The 20,740-nt window shown below is 44.7% G+C and overlaps 1 protein-coding gene across 1 annotated transcript in view; it reads right to left on the bottom strand.

Annotated features, from left to right (window-relative positions):
• Window positions 1-20,740, bottom strand: part of LOC124007881 (gamma-aminobutyric acid receptor subunit alpha-3-like) — a 165,436-nt gene that overhangs the window by 36,600 nt on the left and 108,096 nt on the right. The window lies entirely within an intron of this gene.

Genomic DNA, 20,740 nt, shown 5'->3' on the forward strand with positions numbered 1-20,740 from the left:
GTCTCTCAACCTGTCACGCAGAGCTTCAATAGAAACATGAATGACAGGGCCTTAGTCATTTTCCTCTGTATCTGAATACAGTAAGCCTCCTTTGGGTCACCCAAGGTTGTCCTGCCCCCAATGGCAGGGGAATATGGGTGGCAGGTAGCTTAGAGTTTAGAGCGTTGGGCCAGTGACCTAAAGGTTGATAGTTTGAATCCACGAGTTGACAAAGGGGAAAATCTGTTGTGCCCTTGCGCAAGGCACTTAACCCTAATTACCCTAGAGTTGCCTCTCAAGGGGAGTTGGGATCTGTAAAAAAACACATTTCCAGTTCACACAGGCATATTTACACATGTGAAGCAGGACAAAAATAAGCACCAACCTAAATAATTAATATTATGGTTTGCCAGAGATAATCTGCTGTTCTGAGACTTCCCCGACATTTGGGTTTTGTTGAAAGGAGAGGGGGGGAGGGTCGATGTGAGTGAGGGGAACAGTCAGCATGTGCAGTCACATACTGTAGTGCGTCTAGCCATCAATGTGCCTGTTGAGGGCTACTACAGTATGTCTTGGTAGCCAGTGATTTGTCAGTTTTCCCATCAGCATAGCTCAAAACTCCCACTCCCTCCCCCCACTACTGAGGCCAGGGCCAGCCAGCCAGACAGCTCTGCAGACCTGTGGAGCAGCCAGACAGTCAGCTAGTCCCCTGAGCTATGTGGTCTCCTGTAGCCTCCTCATCCAGTTGATTAGATATTGACCCGCTGATCCTCGGCACATCACCTACTCCACTCCTGATGGAGGGAGCTCTGCAAATCAAGCTGCAGTGACGGAAGGAGACAGGCATCTGCCTGGGAGATCACATCTCACAACACACAACGACAGAACCAGTACTGTACGATTCTCCTTGCTAAGTCCCTTTTGCCATTCCACATGACATGAATAATGGTGGACATTGAGAATTACTTCAGAATGGCATGTCAATGACACTATCTGGGTCCATAGTTCATTCTACCGGGACCTCCATTAGACAGTGGTGGAAATACAACTATGAGCCTTATGGGACCTCATCGTGACCAAGAAACAGAACATACTTCTTCCTGAGCAATGACATAAGTAAAGGAATTTGTATAGAAAATGTACAGGTAACTGCCCAAATAAAGGAAACACTGACATAAAGTGTCTTAATAAGGCTTTGGGCCATAATGAGTCAGTGTCTGGAACTCTATTGGAAGAGTGCGATTCCATCAATTGGTGTTTTGTTGGTGGTGGAAAACACTGTCTCAGGCACTGCTGCAGTATCTTCCATAAGTGTTCGATTGGGTTGAGATCTGGTGACTGAGACAGCCATGGTATATGGTTGACTGTGCCTTTAAACAGCTTGGAAAATTCAAAAAATGACATAATGGCTTTAGATGCTTCTGAAAGACTAATTGACATAATTTGAGTCACTTGAAGGTGTACCTGTGGATGTACCTCCAAGACCTAACTTCAAACTCAGTGACTCTTTGCTTGACATCATGAGAAAATCAAAAGAAATCAGTCAAGACATCGTAGACTTCCACAAGTCTGGTTCATCCTTGGGAGCAATTTCCAAACACCTGAAGGTACCACGTTCATCTGTACAAACAATAGTATGCAAGTATAAACACCATGGGACCACGTAGCTGTCATACCACTCAGGAAGTAGACACGTTTTCTCTCCTAGAGATGAACGTACTTTGGTGCAAAAAAGTGCAAATCAATCCCAGAACAACAGCAAAGGACCTTGTGAAGATGCTGGAGGAAACAGGAACAAAGTATCTATATCCACAGTAAAATTAGTCCTATATCGACATAACCTGAAAGGCCGCTCAGCAAGGAAGAAGCCACTGCTCCAAAACCGCCATAAAAAAGAAAACGGTTTACAACTGCACATGGGGACAAAGATTGTACCTTTTGGAGAAATGTCCTCTGGTCTGATGAAACAAAAATAGAACTGTTTGGCATAAGCCGAAGAACACCATCCCAACCGTAAAGCAGGGGGGTGGCAGCATCATGTTGTGGGGGTGCTTTGCTGCTGGAGGGACTGGTGCATTTCACAAAATAGATGGCATCATGAGGGAGGAAATGTATGTGGATATATTGAAGCAACATCTCAAGATCTCAGACAGGAAGTTAAAGCTTGCTTGCAAATTAGTCTTCCAAATGGACAATGATACCAAGCATACATCCAAAGTTGTGGCAAAATGGCTTAAGGACAACAAAGTCAAGGTATTGGAGTGGCCATCACAAAGCCCTGACCTCAATCCCATAGAACATTTGTGGGCAGAACTGAAAACGCGTGTGCGAGCAAGGAGGCCTACAAACCTGACTTAGTTACACCAGCTCTGTCAGGAGGAATGGGCCAAAATTCACACAACCTATTGTGGGAAGCTTGTGGAAGGCTACCTGAAACGTTTGACCCAAGTTAAACAATTGAAAGGCAATGCTACCAAATACTAATTGAGAGTATGTTAACTTCTGACCCCCTGGGAATGTGTTGAAATAAATAAAAGCTGAAATAAATAATTCTCTCTACTAATTATTCTGACATTACACATTCTTAAAATAAAGTGGTGATCCTAACTGACCTAAAACAAGGAAATATTTACCAGGATTAAATGTCAGGAATTGTGAAAAAACGAGTTTAAATGTACTTGGCTAACATGTATGTAAACTTCCGACTTCAGCTGTACTTTGTATCCCTCATTTACTCAAGTGATTCCTTTATTTTTCCAGTTACCTACAGTATATTTGGAATTGAGATTCTTGTTTTGTACTGTCATTTGCTTTTGGAATACAATATGCAGGAATGCATTCTGGGAAATAGTAACCCTGAGAATAACAACATATTATTTTCACCACCTCCATAATGGTAGCAATAGATCAACACAGCACAGCTCCAATGTATTCCCCAACATTGTTAAAACCATAAAACCCATTGATTTCTATTTTGTGTCCTCTTCAACTTTCACTAAAATGCAGCGGTTCAATCTTTCAATTAACCCCTTGACCAAAGAAACTCAGAGCCTGCATGGTAATACATCTTGTTGATTAAATACATCTTTACACTAGAGTCTAGTTGTTGAGCAATGGCCCTTACCTCCCCCGCCATCAAGATGTCAGCAATATTTTACAAAGTCTACATCGTACCACCACTTTTAAGTGTTAAATGAGATAAAGCATTTTACCTCCTGGGCAATCTTCAACCCTAATGGTTATGATGTTCTTGGCCTTGCAAAATAACTGCACTTGGATGAAGAAGAACACTACTGCTGACGTTAATTAATGTCCTTCCTGTGTGTGTGTGTGTGCGACTGTCAGCCCGGGGAACCACAGCAAAAATGGCCTCACGGGGCCAACCCCTCTTTCTCCGGTTTCCGCCTCCACCTCCCGAAAAAACAGCTGCATCGATCGCAGTGCCATCGCCAGAGCCTATAGTACCTTGTCTCTGTCGGAGCTCCAGGGGGGCCTTAGAAGGAGCTGTGTGTTCCACTCCACCTACCCCAACCCCCCCTTTATTTTAAAGTTCTCCTCCATACCTCACCAGCTCCTGAAAACTTCTCCCATTATACACTGTAATCTGTCCGGTGGAGTAGATGAGTCTGTATTGATGGAACTCTATTGCATTTCTAGCTAGTGGTCTGTTTGGCTGATTCCCAGCTTCTGGAGGACTTTCAGACTCAGCCTGTCAGCCTGTCAATCTATCACTTCCGCTCTCTTTGTAATAAGGTTTCACCTTGACATTTACACCTCACAGAGAACAAATGGTCAAGTCACATGCTGACACTGGACCTTTGCCTGGCGCTGAGAGACGTATACCTCCGCCTCTTCCTCCTCCGTGTGATGAGTGTGAAATCTACTGTCAGGTCCAGGGCGGCTCGTTCATCACACTTATCACCATATTTGGGGACTCTGGATCATGATCAATGAGTCTCCCTCTCCTGGTTGGGAATCCCTGGTGAGAACATATGCCACTCTAATGATGACACCTCCTAAATTGGGGGAGAACCATACCCCACCTACTCAATCTCCCCTTAAGGAAGACACCCTTGGGAGAGGAGGAGGAGGAGGAGGAGGAGGGGGGGAGGACAAGAAAGAGGTGGAATATAAACTAGCTATGAAGTTATATGGAAGGCTGTCATCTGTCAAGGTGACATTGAACCGGTCAAATGCAGCAGAATGGAGAATTGACCTTTTATCAAGGTCAACATATCCTAAATATTCTGCCGCAGATTATACATAACCAGAGTGTAATATCTGCTGAAGCATTTACATTTTTGCAGTTCTTCTCTTGGCTTTAAAGCTGCAGTCAAGTCTCACAATATTACTATCCAGACAAGTATATATATTTTTTTACCACAGTGCTATTCCTTGGGTTCTGATGCCTGGTGGTGCTGGGGTGTGTCTAGATCACAAGCTCTCACAGTTTTAACAACACACTGACAATTAGCTAAAAGAGAAAATCTCCGTAATTACCGTTATCAACAATGACTTGCAGAAAAGCTCTGAATCGCACAGTACTACTCTCGTACCCCACAATCAATGTACTGCTACATTAGGTGGCATCATATTATGGAATATGCATACTGAAATAGAGAGGTAGCTGTAAAGCATTATGGTGGTAATTAACACACAACCCCGACTGCGAACACAGAATCCAGTCTCAGCAAGGGTAGGGTAGGTAGGCCTAATGGCCGGCTCGCTCAAAGAGCTCCTATGTAATTGTGTTGGTGTGCGTCAGGGCCTGGTTGCCTAGAAACCTGAGATAGGGCTGTATTTTTTTTTTGTCCATTTTAGCAACATCATTGTCCTTTGCCTCATTGAAAACGTAAATGCTTTGCTCTCTCTGCCATGATTACCTTTCTGTACTGGAGACCAGAGGAAGAACACAATAAGACTGTATTAACCCATTAAAACCAAAATTCTCAGGAAATGTTATTGCAATTAATTCATGCCCTTGAACATGTTGTACACTGGAGAACATATAAAACACATTTTGTACAGTTATACAACCAGATGTCTAAAATAGGAAACTATTTTCTTCTGGCCAGTGGTATAACAAGCTCATGCTGACATGACTTGCAGGGACATGAAGCCCTGAATGAACAGAGTCTCTATTCCGTAACTATTGTCAGCTCTGGTGAACTGCAAGTGTTCACATCAGCCCCCTTCACAACCGACTACTCTGAACAGGAGCAAAAGGCCAGAGCAAAAGGCCACCCAAAATAGCTCTCTGTATCAGTGTTTAGAAAAGAGATTCAAACTGGAGATGACTTCAGACTCACAGTATTCTGTTGAACTACAGTAGAGTTTCTGGATGGTTTTAAGACCAAGCTTTACAAGTATCATTGGCTCAGCTGGTACGTTTCCTCACATAAATTACACAGCAAGGTAAAAAGATAATATTGAGAGCAGAGAACATCCCAGCCTCCCTCTTACAGGACATAACTTTCCAGTTAACACTTAAAAGATGGCACCAACAGACATGGTCGCCATGTTTCTAGCTCCTTGCCAACTTTGCAGTAATTCTTTATTGTTGTTATTATTTCTTACATTGTTGGCTCAGAACGTTTCTTGCATTATCACCTACGGCCGAAAACAAACAACTTTTGGATATTAGATCGGCGGTCACTCACCAGGATTTAGATAATAAATTCGACTTTCCTGAAATGGGTCCTTTATTTGAACTCACCCAGGCAATTCCATTCATCCTGGGGGCTGCTCCAAGATGCCGTCACCGGAGAAGAGGAATAAGGTCTGGGCTCCTAGTCAGACTCAGGAGGCATGCATACCATCCACCGGTTCAGAGTATATTACTCGCTTACACTCAGTCTCTGGACAATAAATTAGATCAGCCAAGGCGAGGATCTCCTTCCAGAGAGACATCAGGGACTGTATCATACTTTGTTTTACGGAATCTTGGCTTTCTCTGGATATACTGTCCCCGTCCATTCAGCCAGCGGGGTTCTCCGTCCTTTGCGCGGACAAACTTTCCGGGAAAAGGAAAGGTGGAGGTGTATGTGTTATGCAGGTGAATGAGGACCCAAAAGCGACTTGGCGAAAACAGTCTTTAATCCAGTAAAGTAAATTTACAATCATAAGGCATAATTCCACTCGTAATGACGAGAACAGACTGGAGACTTGATCAAGAACTGCAGGTTGCCTCGGGTAGGCACTTGAACGTAGCAGACTCAGACACCTGCTCACCACGCAGCATCTGAGGGAAACACGACACGACAGGGCGATACAGACACAGCACGGTGAACAATAGACAAGGATCCGACAGGGCAGAAACGGAAAACAAGGGGAGAAATAGGGACTCTAATCAGGGGGAAAGATAGGGAACAGGTGTGGGAAGACTAAATGATTGATTAGGGGAATAGGAACAGCTGGGAGCAGGAACGGAACGATAGAGAGAAGAGAGAGAGGAAGGGAGAGAGAAAAAGGGGAACAAACCTAAAAAGACCAGCAGGGGGAAAATGAACAGAGGAAAAGCAAAATGACAAGACAATCTAAGACAAAACATGACAGTACCCCCCCACTCACCGAGCGCCTCCTGGCGCACTCGAGGAGGAATCCTGGCGGCAACGGAGGAAATCATCAATAAGTGAACGGTCCAGCACGTCCCGAGACGGAACCCAACTCCTCTCCTCAGGACCGTAACCCTCCCAATCCACTAAGTATTGGTGACCCCGTCCCGAGAACGCATGTCCATGATCCTACGTACCTTGTAAATAGGTGCGCTCTCGACAAGGACGGGAGGGGGGGAGGGAAGACGAATGGGGGTGCGAAGAAAGGGCTTGACACAGGAGACATGGAAGACAGGATGGACGCGACGAAGATGTCGCGGAAGAAGCAGTCGCACAGCGACAGGATTGACGACCTGGGAGACACGGAACGGACCAATGAACCGCGGAGTCAACTTACGAGAAGCTGTCGTAAGAGGAAGGTTGCGAGTGGAAAGCCACACTCTCTGGCCGCAACAATACCTTGGACTCTTAATCCTGCGTTTATTGGCGGCTCTCACAGTCTGTGCCCTGTAACGGCAAAGTGCAGACCTCACCCTCCTCCAGGTGCGCTCACAACGTTGGACAAACGCTTGAGCGGAGGGAACGCTGGACTCGGCAAGCTGGGATGAGAACAGAGGAGGCTGGTAACCCAGACTACTCTGAAACGGAGATAACCCGGTAGCAGACGAAGGAAGCGAGTTGTGAGCGTATTCTGCCCAGGGGAGCTGTTCTGCCCAAGACGCAGGGTTTCTGAAAGAAAGGCTGCGTAGTATGCGACCAATCGTCTGATTGGCCCTCTCTGCTTGACCGTTAGACTGGGGATGAAACCCGGAAGAGAGACTGACGACGCACCAATCAAACGACAGAACTCCCTCCAAAACTGTGACGTGAATTGCGGGCCTCTGTCTGAAACGGCGTCTAACGGGAGGCCATGAATTCTGAACACATTCTCGATGATGATTTGTGCCGTCTCCTTAGCGGAAGGAAGTTTAGCGAGGAATGAAATGTGCCGCCTTAGAGAACCTATCGACAACCGTAAGAATCACAGTCTTCCCCGCAGACAAAGGCAGACCGGTAATGAAGTCTAGGGCGACGTGAGACCATGGTCGAGAAGGAATGGGGAGCGGTCTGAGACGACCGGCAGGAGGAGAGTTACCCGACTTAGTCTGCGCGCAGTCCGAACAAGCAGCCACGAAACGGCGCGTGTCACGCTCCTGAGTCGGCCACCAAAAGCGCTGGCGAATAGACGCAAGAGTGCCTCGAACACCGGGATGACCAGCTAACTTGGCAGAGTGAGCCCACTGAAGAACAGCCAGACGAGTGGAAACAGGAACGAAAAGGAGGTTACTAGGACAAGCGCGCGGCGACGCAGTGTGCGTGAGTGCTTGCTTAACCTGTCTTTCAATTCCCCAGACTGTCAACCCGACAACACGCCCATAAGGAAGAATCCCCTCGGGATCAGTAGAAGCCACAGAAGAACTAAACAGACTGGATAAGGCATCAGGCTTGGTGTTTTTGCTACCCGGACGGTAAGAAATCACAAACTCGAAACGAGCGAAAAACAACGCCCAACGAGCTTGACGGGCATTAAGTCGTTTGGCAGAACGGATGTACTCAAGGTTCTTATGGTCTGTCCAAACGACAAAAGGAACGGTCGCCCCCTCCAACCACTGTCGCCATTCGCCTAGGGCTAAGTGGATGGCGAGCAGTTCGCGGTTACCCACATCATAGTTGCGTTCAGATGGCGACAGGCGATGAGAAAAATAAGCGCAAGGATGAACCTTATCGTCAGACTGGAAGCGCTGGGATAGAATGGCTCCCACGCCTACCTCTGAAGCGTCAACCTCGACAATGAATTGTCTAGTGACGTCAGGAGTAACGAGGATAGGAGCGGACGTAAAACGTTCTTTTAGAAGATCAAAAGCTCCCTGGGCGGAACCGGACCACTTAAAACACGTCTTGACAGAAGTAAGAGCTGTGAGCGGGGCAGCAACTTGACCGAAATTACGAATGAAACGCCGATAGAAATTAGCGAAACCTAAAAAGCGCTGCAACTCGACACGTGACCTTGGAACGGGCCAATCACTGACAGCTTGGACCTTAGCGGAATCCATCTGAATGCCTTCAGCGGAAATAACGGAACCGAGAAAAGTAACGGAGGAGACATGAAAAGAGCACTTCTCAGCCTTCACGTAGAGACAATTCTCTAAAAGGCGCTGTAGAACACGTTGAACGTGCTGAACATGAATCTCGAGTGACGGAGAAAAAATCAGGATATCGTCAAGATAGACAAAAACAAAGATGTTCAGCATGTCTCTCAGAACATCATTAACTAATGCCTGAAAAACAGCTGGCGCATTGGCGAGACCAAACGGCAGAACCCGGTACTCAAAATGCCCTAACGGAGTGTTAAACGCCGTTTTCCACTCGTCCCCCTCTCTGATGCGCACGAGATGGTAAGCGTTACGAAGGTCCAACTTAGTAAAGCACCTGGCTCCCTGCAGAATCTCGAAGGCTGATGACATAAGGGGAAGCGGATAACGATTCTTAACCGTTATGTCATTCAGCCCTCGATAATCCACGCAGGGGCGCAGAGTACCGTCCTTCTTCTTAACAAAAAAGAACCCCGCCCCGGCCGGAGAGGAAGAAGGCACTATGGTACCGGCGTCAAGAGACACAGATAAATAATCCTCGAGAGCCTTCCGTTCGGGAGCCGACAGAGAGTATAGTCTACCCCGAGGAGGAGTGGTCCCCGGAAGGAGATCAATACTACAATCATACGACCGGTGAGGAGGAAGGGAGTTGGCTCGGGACCGACTGAAGACCGTGCGCAGATCATGATATTCCTCCGGCACTCCTGTCAAATCGCCAGGTTCCTCCTGAGAAGTGGGGACAGAAGAAATGGGAGGGATGGCAGACATTAAACACTTCACATGACAAGAAACGTTCCAGGATAGGATAGAATTACTAGACCAATTAATAGAAGGATTATGACATACTAGCCAGGGATGACCCAAAACAACAGGTGTAAAAGGTGAACGAAAAATCAAAAAAGAAATAGTCTCACTGTGGTTACCAGATACTGTGAGAGTTAAAGGTAGTGTCTCAAATCTGATACTGGGAAGATGACTACCATCTAAGGCAAACATGGGCGTAGGCTTGTCTAACTGTCTGAAAGGAATGTCATGTTTCCGAGCCCATGCTTCGTCCATGAAACAACCCTCAGCCCCAGAGTCAATCAAGGCACTGCATGTAGCACCCGAACCGGTCCAGCGTAGATGGACCGACATAGTAGTACAGGATCTAGATGAAGAGACCTGAGTAGTAGCGCTCACCAGTAGCCCTCCGCTTACTGATGAGCTCTGGCCTTTACTGGACATGAATTGACAAAATGTCCATCAAATCCGCAATAGAGGCACAGGCGGTTGGTGATCCTCCGTTCCCTCTCCTTGGTCGAGATGCGAATACCTCCCAGCTGCATGGGCTCAGTCTCTGAGCCAGAGGAGGGAGATGGTTGTGATGCGGAGCAGGGAAACACCGTTGACGCGAGCTCTCTTCCACGAGCTTGGTGACGAAGATCTACCCGTCGTTCTATGCGGATGGCGAGAGCAATCAAAGAGTCCACACTGGAAGGAACCTCCCGAGAGAGAATCTCATCTTTGACCACTGCGTGGAGTCCCTCCAGAAAACGAGCGAGCAGCGCCGGCTCGTTCCAGTCACTAGAGGCAGCAAGAGTGCGAAACTCTATAGAGTAATCCGTTATGGATCGATCACCTTGGCATAGGGAAGCCAGGGCCCTAGAAGCCTCCCTACCAAAAACTGAACGGTCAAAAACCCGAATCATCTCCTCTTTAAAGTTCTGGTAATTGTTTGAACAATCAGCCCTTGCCTCCCAGATAGCTGTGCCCCACTCTCGAGCCCGGCCAGTAAGGAGTGAAATGACGTAAGCAACCCGAGCTCTCTCGCTAGAGTATGTGTTGGGTTGGAGAGAGAACACAATATCACACTGGGTGAGAAAGGAGCGGCACTCCGTGGGCTGCCCGGAGTAGCAAGGTGGGTTATTAACCCTAGGTTCCGGAGGCTCGGCAGGCCAGGAAGTAACAGGTGGCACGAGACGAAGACTCTGGAACTGTCCAGAGAGGTCGGAAACCTGAGCGGCCAGGTTCTCCACGGCATGGCGAGCAGCAGACAATTCCTGCTCGTGTCTGCCGAGCATGGCTCCTTGGATCTCGACGGCAGTGTTACGAGCATCTGTAGTCGCTGGGTCCATTCTTTGGTCGGATCCTTCTGTTATGCAGGTGAATGAGGACCCAAAAGCGACTTGGCGAAAACAGAGTCTTTAATCCAGTAAAGTAAATTTACAATCATAAGGCATAATTCCACTCATAATGACGAGAACAGACTGGAGACTCGATCAAGAACTGCAGGTTGCCTCGGGTAGGCACTTGAACGTAGCAGACTCAGAAACCTGCTCACCACGCAGCATCTGAGGGAAACACGACACGACAGGGCGATACACAGACACAGCACGGTGAACAATAGACAAGGATCCGACAGGGCAGAAACGGAAAACAAGGGGAGAAATAGGGACTCTAATCAGGGGGGAAATATAGGGAACAGGTGTGGGAAGACTAAATGATTGATTAGGGGAATAGGAACAGCTGGGAGCAGGAACGGAACGATAGAGAGAAGAGAGAGAGGAAGGGAGAGAGAAAAAAGGGGAACGAACCTAAAAAGACCAGCAGGGGGAAAATGAACAGAGGGAAAAGCAAAATGACAAGACAATCTAAGACAAAACATGACAGTATGTTTCATGATAAATTACTCATGGCGTGATTGTGGTAATGTATAGGAACTCCAGTCATTTTGTTCTCCCGATCTGGAATACCTCACCATCAAATGCTAACTGCAATACCTCCCTGGAGAATTTTCTCAAGGAGCTACACAGGACTTTGTGCAAACTGGAAACCGCATATCTTGAGGCTGCAATTATTGTAGCTGGGGACTAATAAAGGAAATCTGAGGAAAACACTACCACAATTATATCAACACATCTCCTGTTCTACTCGCACATCGAGAACTCTGGACCACCAAAAACTGTGGATAGATGGGAGCATCCGCACAATACTGAAATCGCAGTGTCACATTTAACCTCTGCAAAGTGACTGGGAACATGGACGTGTACAAACAGACCAGCTATGCCCTCCGTAAGACAGTCAAAGAGGCAAATCGACAGTACAGGGACCAAGTGAGTCGTAATTCAACAGCTCAGACACAAGACGACCGCCAGAGACCCCAGACAATCACAGATTATAAAGGGAAAGCCAGCCACATCGTGGACCCCAATGCCTCGCTCCTGGAAAAGTTAAACACCTTCTTCGCACGCTTCGAGGAAAACAGAGCCGCCGACGCGGGCCACCGCCTCTCACAAATTGAGGCTGTTCTGAGGGCAAAAAGGGGTGCAACTCAATATTAGGAAGGTGTTGCTAATGTTTTGTACAGTCAGTGTATGTGTACGTGAGTTAACAATACAATTGGATTTGATTCAAACCAACGGCAACAACAAAAAAACAGAAGAGATCAGAACAAAAAGCTCATTGATGATCTTTTTAGTATCGTGAGAGTCTAAAATCAGGCTGAGCTGAGCTCGAGCACATGCCACCCTCATTATGAGGTGGCCGAGCAGCTAACAAAGCGTGAAATGTCCCGTTACAATATGTGTCAGTCACCGCTGTGGCCAAATGAGTGGCGACGTGGGAACCAACCCTCCCCATTCCATGTCCTCCATGCCCAGCGCTCCCCTCCCTGAATGGCCTCATTAGCCCCTACCAATATCCCACTAAACGTCTGGAGGTGTGTCAATCAGAAGGCAGGCAGGCTCACAGGAGAGACAGTTGAATATGACTATTTCCATCTGTGTCAAGGTTACACATTCAAGCAGCAAAGCTGTACTGCAGCAGCTAAGCCAAAGCCTCCTGTCACTGTTCCCCTCTATGTAGCCCTTTTCTGCAGTCAATTGGCCAAATCACCCTCTAGTGGCCTCATGGGTGGAATGTTAGTAATATTTTTCATAGTTTCATAATTTTTTTATAATCCGCAGAAAATCTGGCGTTTCTATGTCAAACAGTTTTGTTATATTTTAGTTTTCTGTGATGTATATAAAGTGTAATATTAGGATGAAAACTCAAAATGGAGTACGTTTCAACTCTATACCTGACATGGTACAGGTGTCTTCTTTCTTTAAGCCCATAACTGTGTGTGAGGTGTATAGTTATGTTTCAAAGTAGATTTGTTAAAGACTACCAAGAAACACTGACCCTGATTTAGCCCACTGAAGTAAAGGTTAAATGCTCAACCTGACTCTTTGGCCGCAATATTGTCGCATCACATGTCTCAATGAACATGCCCTTGTACAGGTTCAGAAACTTTTAGTGGGTCCTTGTGTGTTTCTGAGTCCATTGCTCCTATTGGTGATGGTGACTATGAAACATAAATGGGATGCATGAGCTCTATGCTTCGGTGTACACACATCATTAAAATGGACCCCTGGGCTCCAATTAGACAACACTCCTAGGAGGAGGATGCTATGGCAGCAGCGTTTAATATTATTTTCGCCATTTTGCAGGACTTGAAAACGCCACTGAGAATCTGTTTTATGGACCCAGAGATGCTTGACATCAGTTAGAGTACGAGAAAGTAATTCAACCTGAATCGGTGTGAAAACAAAAGATGAACTACCGTATTTACCCAGCGCAAAAACTCCTAATCCAATCGCATGCAGCAAACACAGGAGAGAAGGTCAGACAGAAAATCATACTTTTTTTATTTGTATGGCCCTAAACTCCACTCTGAAATCAATAAAAGTACTTTCTTTCTTCTCAGCATATATATGCTTATTATAGGCTGTTAAAAGGAGAATTCCAGCAGCCAGCGGACTGCCTGAAAAGCCATCAGTAAAAAGGCACTTTAAATGTCTATTAAACAATTGTCTCCCCCGGGACAAGAGTAGATACAAAATCATTACTTGGAAGCCAGCTGACTCAGCGATATCTGGCACTACATGATTGTGTTGTCAGTCGTTCACAAGGATGCACACAAATTGTTTCAGAGGAGAAAACACGTCACAATTATCAGCAGTGTTTGTATTTCAGTTCCAACATGGTTTGTTTAGTTAGAGGCAATTATTTCTTGTATTTCTCCCTCTCTCATCTCATATGATATACTCATTATAATTATGCACGATACAGCAGAAGAAAACATGGAAGATTTCATTAGTTCTAAGCATGAATCTAGGTTCAGACACAAGTACTACCATTGTTCCTAATGAGACAACCAGTGGAATATATTGTTTACAGTACTTAAAGTAAGTAGTAAATCATATCTATGGCTATAACAGGATGTATGCTGGGAGCTACGCTATAGGCCCCAGTCTCTGGTTATGCACCACTTCCTTCCCGACAATACTTTTCTGATCATGCAATTTCTGTACATTATTTAAACCTGAATCTTTGTACTTGAACTTTTACATTTAATGACTCACCCTTTCTGATTCCTTTCTGATTCCTTTCTGATTCCTTTCTGAACCCTTGTACTCAGTAGAGAAGGAGCAGATGGCAGGAAGGCCGGAGTGATAATGCCTGTTACAAACCCCCCGTCCCCGCCTGGCTACCTCTTCATACTGCTGACCCTGGTGAGGTGTCAATTGCAAGTGGCTAAATCAACAGGGATAACTGCAAAGTGTGTAGCTGGCACGCACTGAGAGAGGCAACAAACAGTACCCACCCTCCAATCCCATCTGACATTCCAAGGCAGCACTGTAGAGGTAACCTTAGGACCTCTATGTGCAACAATTACTCAGACAGTAATTAATAGCTACAGTTGAAGTCGGAAGTTTACATGCACTTAGGTTGAGTCATTAAAACTAAATACTATAATTTTGGCAAGTCGGTTAGGACATCTACTTTGTGCATGACACAAGTAATTTTTTTACAACAATTGTTTTACAGACAGATTATTTCACTTATAATTCACTGTATCACAATTCCAGTGGGTCAGACGTTTACATACACTGAGTTGACTGTGCCTTTAAACAGCTTGGAAAATTCCAGAAAATGATGTCATGGTTTTAGAAGCTTCTGATAGAATAATTGACATAATGTGAGTCAATTGGAGGTGTACCTGTGGATGAATTTCAAAGCCTACCTTCAAACTCAGTGCCTCTTTCCTTTTTTACTATTTTCTACAGTGTAGAATAATAGCGAATACATCAACTATGAATTATCATATATGAAATCATGTAGTAACCAAAAAAGTGTGAAACAAATATTTTTCACCCTTTGCCTTGATGACAGCTTTGCACAATCTTGTCATTCTCTCAACCAGCTTCATGAGGTAGTCACCTACATTTGTAGAATTTCTTTCCTTCGTTTGTGCCAATCAATTGTTTTGTGACAAGGTAGGGGTGGTATACAGAAGATAGCCCTATTTAGTAAAAGACTAAGTCCATATTATGGCAAGAACAGCTCAAATAAGCAAAGAGAAATGACAGTCCATCATTACCTCAAGATATGAAGGTCAGTCAATGAAGGTCAGTTTCTTCAAGTGCAGTCGCAAAAACCATCAAGCGCTAGGATGAAACTGACTCTCATGAGGACCGCCACAGGAAAGAAAGACCCAGAGTTACCTCTGCTTCAGAGGATAAGTTCATTAGAGTTAACTGCACCTCAGATTGCAGCCCAAATAAATGCTTCACAGAGTTCAAGTAACAGACACATCTCAACATCAACTCTTCAGAGGAGACCGATAAGAAGAAGAGACTTGCTTGGGCCAAGAAACACTTGCAATGGACATTAGACCGGTGGAAATATGTCCGTTGGTCTGATGACTCCAAATTTTAGATTTTTGGTTCCAACAGCTGTGTCTTTGTGAGACACAGTTGAATGATCTCCGCATGTGTGGTTCCCACCCTGAAGCATGGAGGAGGTGTGATGGTGTGGGGGTGCTCTGCAGGTGACACGGTCATGTGATTGATTTAGAATTCAAGGTACACTTAACCAGCATGGCTACCACAGCATTCTGCAGAAACGCGCCATCCCATCTGGTTTGCGCTTAGTGGGGACTATCAATTTATTTATCAACAGGACAATGACCTAACACACCTCCAAGCTGTGTAAGGGCTATTTGACCAAGAAGGAGAGTTATGGAGTGCTGCATCAGATGACCTGGCCTCCACTATCATCAGACCCCAACCCAATTGAGATGGTTTGGGATGAGTTGAACCGCAGAGTGAAGGAAAAGCAGACAACAGGTGCTCAGCATACTATGTGGGAACTCCTTCAAGACTGTTGGAAAATCATTCCAGGTGAAGCTGGTTGAGAGCATGCAAAGAGTGTGCAAAGCTGTCATCAAGGCAAAGGATGGCTACTTTGAAGAATCTCAAATATAAAATATAATTTGATTTGGTTAACAGTTTTTGGTTAGTATATGATTCCATGTGTTATTTCATAGTTTTGTCTGGTACTGTTATGTGATACCTGCAGCATGTGTGCTGTAAGTGTGTTCCCCATGCTGTCAGCCCAGGCTATCCTCCATAATGTATGGAGCTCCCTCAAGCACATCCATTACACGTGCACATCTGCAGAAACGTGACAACGGCGACTGGCTGCTCATGAGGTTGCAGCTGCATCATTATCGTCAAAATAAAGAATGCATGGTAGTGATAAATTACAAAAAGGAACCGACACATATTTTAGCCCCATCAAAACCATCATCAACATCATCATTGTTAAAATGGACATTATCCTTGGCAAAAATGACAAGGGGCTTGGACTGATCATCTAAATAGACAGATGTGACTTAATTGTAGCTATGCACACATTCATTGCTTCACTACATGATTACAGATTGGAACAGTGAGATGTCTGGGACAGCTGAGACAGTACTGGAGGAAGAAGAGGTCATGGTGGGTGTGAGATGGGGGGGTGTAAATGGAGACACAGCTCTCCTCTCTACTGCTGGCTAGTGGGAGGGTCAGAGCTCCCCTATTTACTTTAGTTTTACTCTGCACCATCCCATCCCCAATAGACAACATATAGACAGACATGTCACAAAGGTAGCAGTGTTGACTGCCTCCAGCCAATACCTGTCCTCGTGGAGCCAATCGGGGCTGAATCAGGCCAGTGACGGTCTGGCTGTGTGGGAAGGCTGAAGCCAACCTCATAATAAGCACTGTGACTTTGGTCCGGCCTTTAAGACTGCACCACGCTGTCCGTTTTACCAAACAAAACCAAAATCAGTGTGTCTCTTGTTCTTCTTGTGTCTTGGCATATTGATCCACCCTGTAATCTCTCTCTGTCTCTCGGCGCGCTGCCTGCCCCTGCCTCTACTGCTGAAATGCTTACTGCTGCAGAATCTGCTTGTTTCGTTTTTAGAAGCTCTAGTACCGTTTGTGTCAGGACAAGAAATGTGTTTGATGAAATGCTACTATGGAAATAGGAAGAACTGTAGTATGTAGTAGAGGTCGACCATTATGATTTTTCAACGCCGATATAGATACCGATTTATTGGAGGACAAAAAACCCCTGATACCGACTAATCGGTCGATTTTTAATTTTATTCTAAATAAAAATCCATTTAACCTCAAATAAATAATGAAACCTGTTCAATTTGGATTAAATAATGCAAAAACAAAGTGTTGGAGAAGTAAAAGTGCAATATGTGCCATGTAAAAAAGCTAACGTTTGAGTTCCTTGCTCAGAACATGAGAACATATGAAAGTTGGTGGTTCCTTTTAACACGAGACTTCAAATTTCCAAGGTAAGAGGTTTTAGGTTGTAGTTAATATAGTATTTATACGACTATTTCTCTCTATACCATTTGTATTTCATATACCTTTGACTATTGGATGTTCTTATTGGCACTATAATATTGCCAGTGTAACAGTATAGCTTCTGTCCCTCTCCTCGCCCCTACCTGGGCTCGAACCAGGAACACATCGACAACAGCCACACTCGAAGCAGAGTTACCCATCGCTCCAAAAAAGCAGCGGCCCTTGCAGAGCAAAGGGAATAACTACTCCAAGTCTCAGAGCGAGTGACGATTGAAACGCTATTAGCGCGCACCCCCGTAACTAGCTAGCCATTTCACATCGGATACACCAGCCATTAGGTTGATAGGCTTGAAGTCATAAACAGCGCTGTGCTTGCGAAGAGCTGCTGGCAAAAAGACTTAATTATAACATAACACACAGAAATACAAGCCTTTGGTCATTAATATGGTCGAATACGGAAACTATCATTTCGAAAACAAAACGTTTATTATTTCAGTGAAATCATTTTCAGGTATTTTATCTAACGGGTGGCATCCCCAAGTCTAAATATTCCTGTTTCATTGTACAACCTTCAATGTTATGTCATAATTATGTAAAATTCTGGCAAATTAGTTCGCAACGAGCCAGGCTGCCCAAACTGTTGCATATACCCTGACTCTGCATGCAATGAACGCAAGAGAAGTGACACAATTTCACCTGGTTAATATTGCCTGCTAACCTGGATTTATTTTAGCTAAATATGCAGGTTTAAAAATATATACTTCTGTGTATTGATTTTAAGAAAGGCATTGGTGTTTATGGTTAGGTACAGTCGTCCAACGACTATTAAATCATCCCCCAGCGTTGCATCGATTATATGCAACGCAGAACACGCTAGATAAACTAGTTATATCATCAGCCATGTGTAGTTATAACTAGTGATTATGTTTTTTTTTTTATAAGATAAGTTTAATGCTAGCTAGCAATTTACCTTGGCTTCTACTGCATTCGCGTAACAGGCGAGGGAGGGCAACGAGAGGCAGGTGGTTATAGCGTTGGACTAGTTAACTGTAAGGTTGCAAGATTGAATCTCCTGAGCTGACAAGGTGAAAATCTGTCGTTCTGCCCCTGAACAAGACAGTTAACCCACTGTTCCTAGGCCGTAGAAAATAAAAATGTGTTCTTAACTGACTTGCCTAGTTAAATATAGTATTAAAAAAACATTTTAAAATCGGCAAAATCGGCACCCAAAAATACAGATTTCCGTTTGTTATGAAAACTTGAAATCGGCCCTAATTAATCGGCCATTCCGATGAATCGGTCGACCTCTTGTAAGTATAACCCAAAGTAGGATTCAGCATTCACTTAATTCACTATACTGATTGTCCTTTTTTAATCTTCAAGCTGTGTGTCATAATGGCATCATAAAAGTGAAAGGACACTAACGAGGACACTTTGCAAGCAGCATACCACTCTGCATACCACTGCTGGCTTGCTTCTGAAGCTAAGCAGGGTTGGTCCTGGTCAGTCCCTGAATGCGAGACCAGATGCTGCTGGAAGTGGTGTTGGAGGGCCAGTAGGAGGCACTCTTTCCTCTGGTCTAAAAAAATATCCCCAGGACAGTGATTGGGGACACTGCCCTGTGTAGGGTGCCGTCTTTCAGATGGGACGTTAAACGGGTGTCCTGACTTTCTGAGGTCATTAAAGATCCCATGGCACTTATCGTAAGAGTAGGGGTGTTAACCCCGGTGTCCTGGCTAAATTCCCAATCTGGCCCTCAAACCATCACGGTCACCTAATAATCCCCAGTTTACAATTGTCTCATTCACCCCTCCTCCTCTCCCCTGTAACTATTCCCCAGGTTGTTGCTGCAAATGAGAACGTGGTAACAGTTAACTTACCTGGTAAAATAACGGGTAAAAAAAATAAAAATAAAAAAGGGGCTGAACTCAATATATATGGCTTTGACTTGACCTTTGGAAGAAAATAACAATGTTAATTAAGACAATGTAACAATTCCACGCAGAAGCAATTGAAAAGAAACACATTAATTGGACCAGTGGTGTGGTGGAGTGAAAATGACGAAGTGAATGTTAGCTGTACAGAAAGTTTGCCAATTAAGCGGAAAATAAACACAATCGTGGTGAATTTCAGCTACCTACTCAGAAAACACACAGCACAACTGGTTTACTATCATTCTATTCATTGAAAAGTTTTTCAAATGATCTACAGCCACTTTATTACTTGATTTCCCGACCGCTGGTCACGATTTTAATGCAAATCCTGTAGGATCAACAATGGTGCTGGTCCAATGAATTTCTTTATTTTCAAACACTGCCACATGGAATTATTATTTTGTCTTAAACCTGTATTTTTTGGGACCTAACCTGACCTAGCCTGAACTTGACAATGCCAATAGGACTTGGCAAGAGAGTACAAACAGACTGGTTCTCAGGCTACGTTTGACCTGCCATACTAGTTTAACGAATTACAAATGACCAAACAATGGCATGACAGAGGATCTGAGAGAACACAGCAGGAACCAACCACTCAGAAAAAAATAAAAAAACAACTAAGAACTGAAGTTTGGCAACAAACCAGATGGAAATGCATAACCTTATAGTACTTCTCATTTCACCCGTTTTTCTTTGTGAAGACAGGAAGGGAGCTCTTTGTTTTCTGTCATAGGATGCATTTGAGTCAGATGAGCTCACAGGGCTGGATGCTATGGAAGTGTAATCTATCTTTTGTATCAGTCACATTAACCGCAGGCAGTTTCTGCACACAGTACTCTTTAATTCATGAAAACATAATGAACTCTCCATAAAATGCTGTTGGAGACAACTGCAGCCTGTCTTTAAGACATAACTGGTAGCACTGTGGAGGGCAAGGCACTCTATGAAAAAAAAAAAAACTGCTTCTGAGAAAGCAATATCCAGTCCAGGATCTATTATTCAACCCCCTCTCTCTGCTTTCACAATGCCAACACACAATGCCACCACTAAACAGCTACAATACACTGCAATAAGGGGACAAATGATGACATCAACATGCTTTAGAAGGCTTTCTGAAAGATTGCATGTGTCAAAACGGCACTTTTCAACCCGCTAAGTAAACATATTATACAACTTAAGTGTTTCATTATGTTGTAAATGGCACCGGATCAGATGTAGATTCAATAGCACGACTGCATGTTCTAAGATAGGGAAATGGGGATACCTAGGTTGTTGTACAACTGAACGCATTCAACTGAAATGTGTCTTCCACACTTAACCCAACCCCTCTAAATCAGAGCGTGCATATGCAAGAGTCACCGACACGTACATTGGACGTGGTAAAGATGGGGACACTTCTAACACACTGAACATTTGCAGGGAAAATCGTGCTTGAATAGTGTGAGAATATAAGTAGCAGTATTGCA

The sequence above is a fragment of the Oncorhynchus gorbuscha genome, linkage group LG02 (genome assembly GCF_021184085.1).
Source record: "Oncorhynchus gorbuscha isolate QuinsamMale2020 ecotype Even-year linkage group LG02, OgorEven_v1.0, whole genome shotgun sequence".
Taxonomy (NCBI): domain Eukaryota; kingdom Metazoa; phylum Chordata; class Actinopteri; order Salmoniformes; family Salmonidae; genus Oncorhynchus; species Oncorhynchus gorbuscha.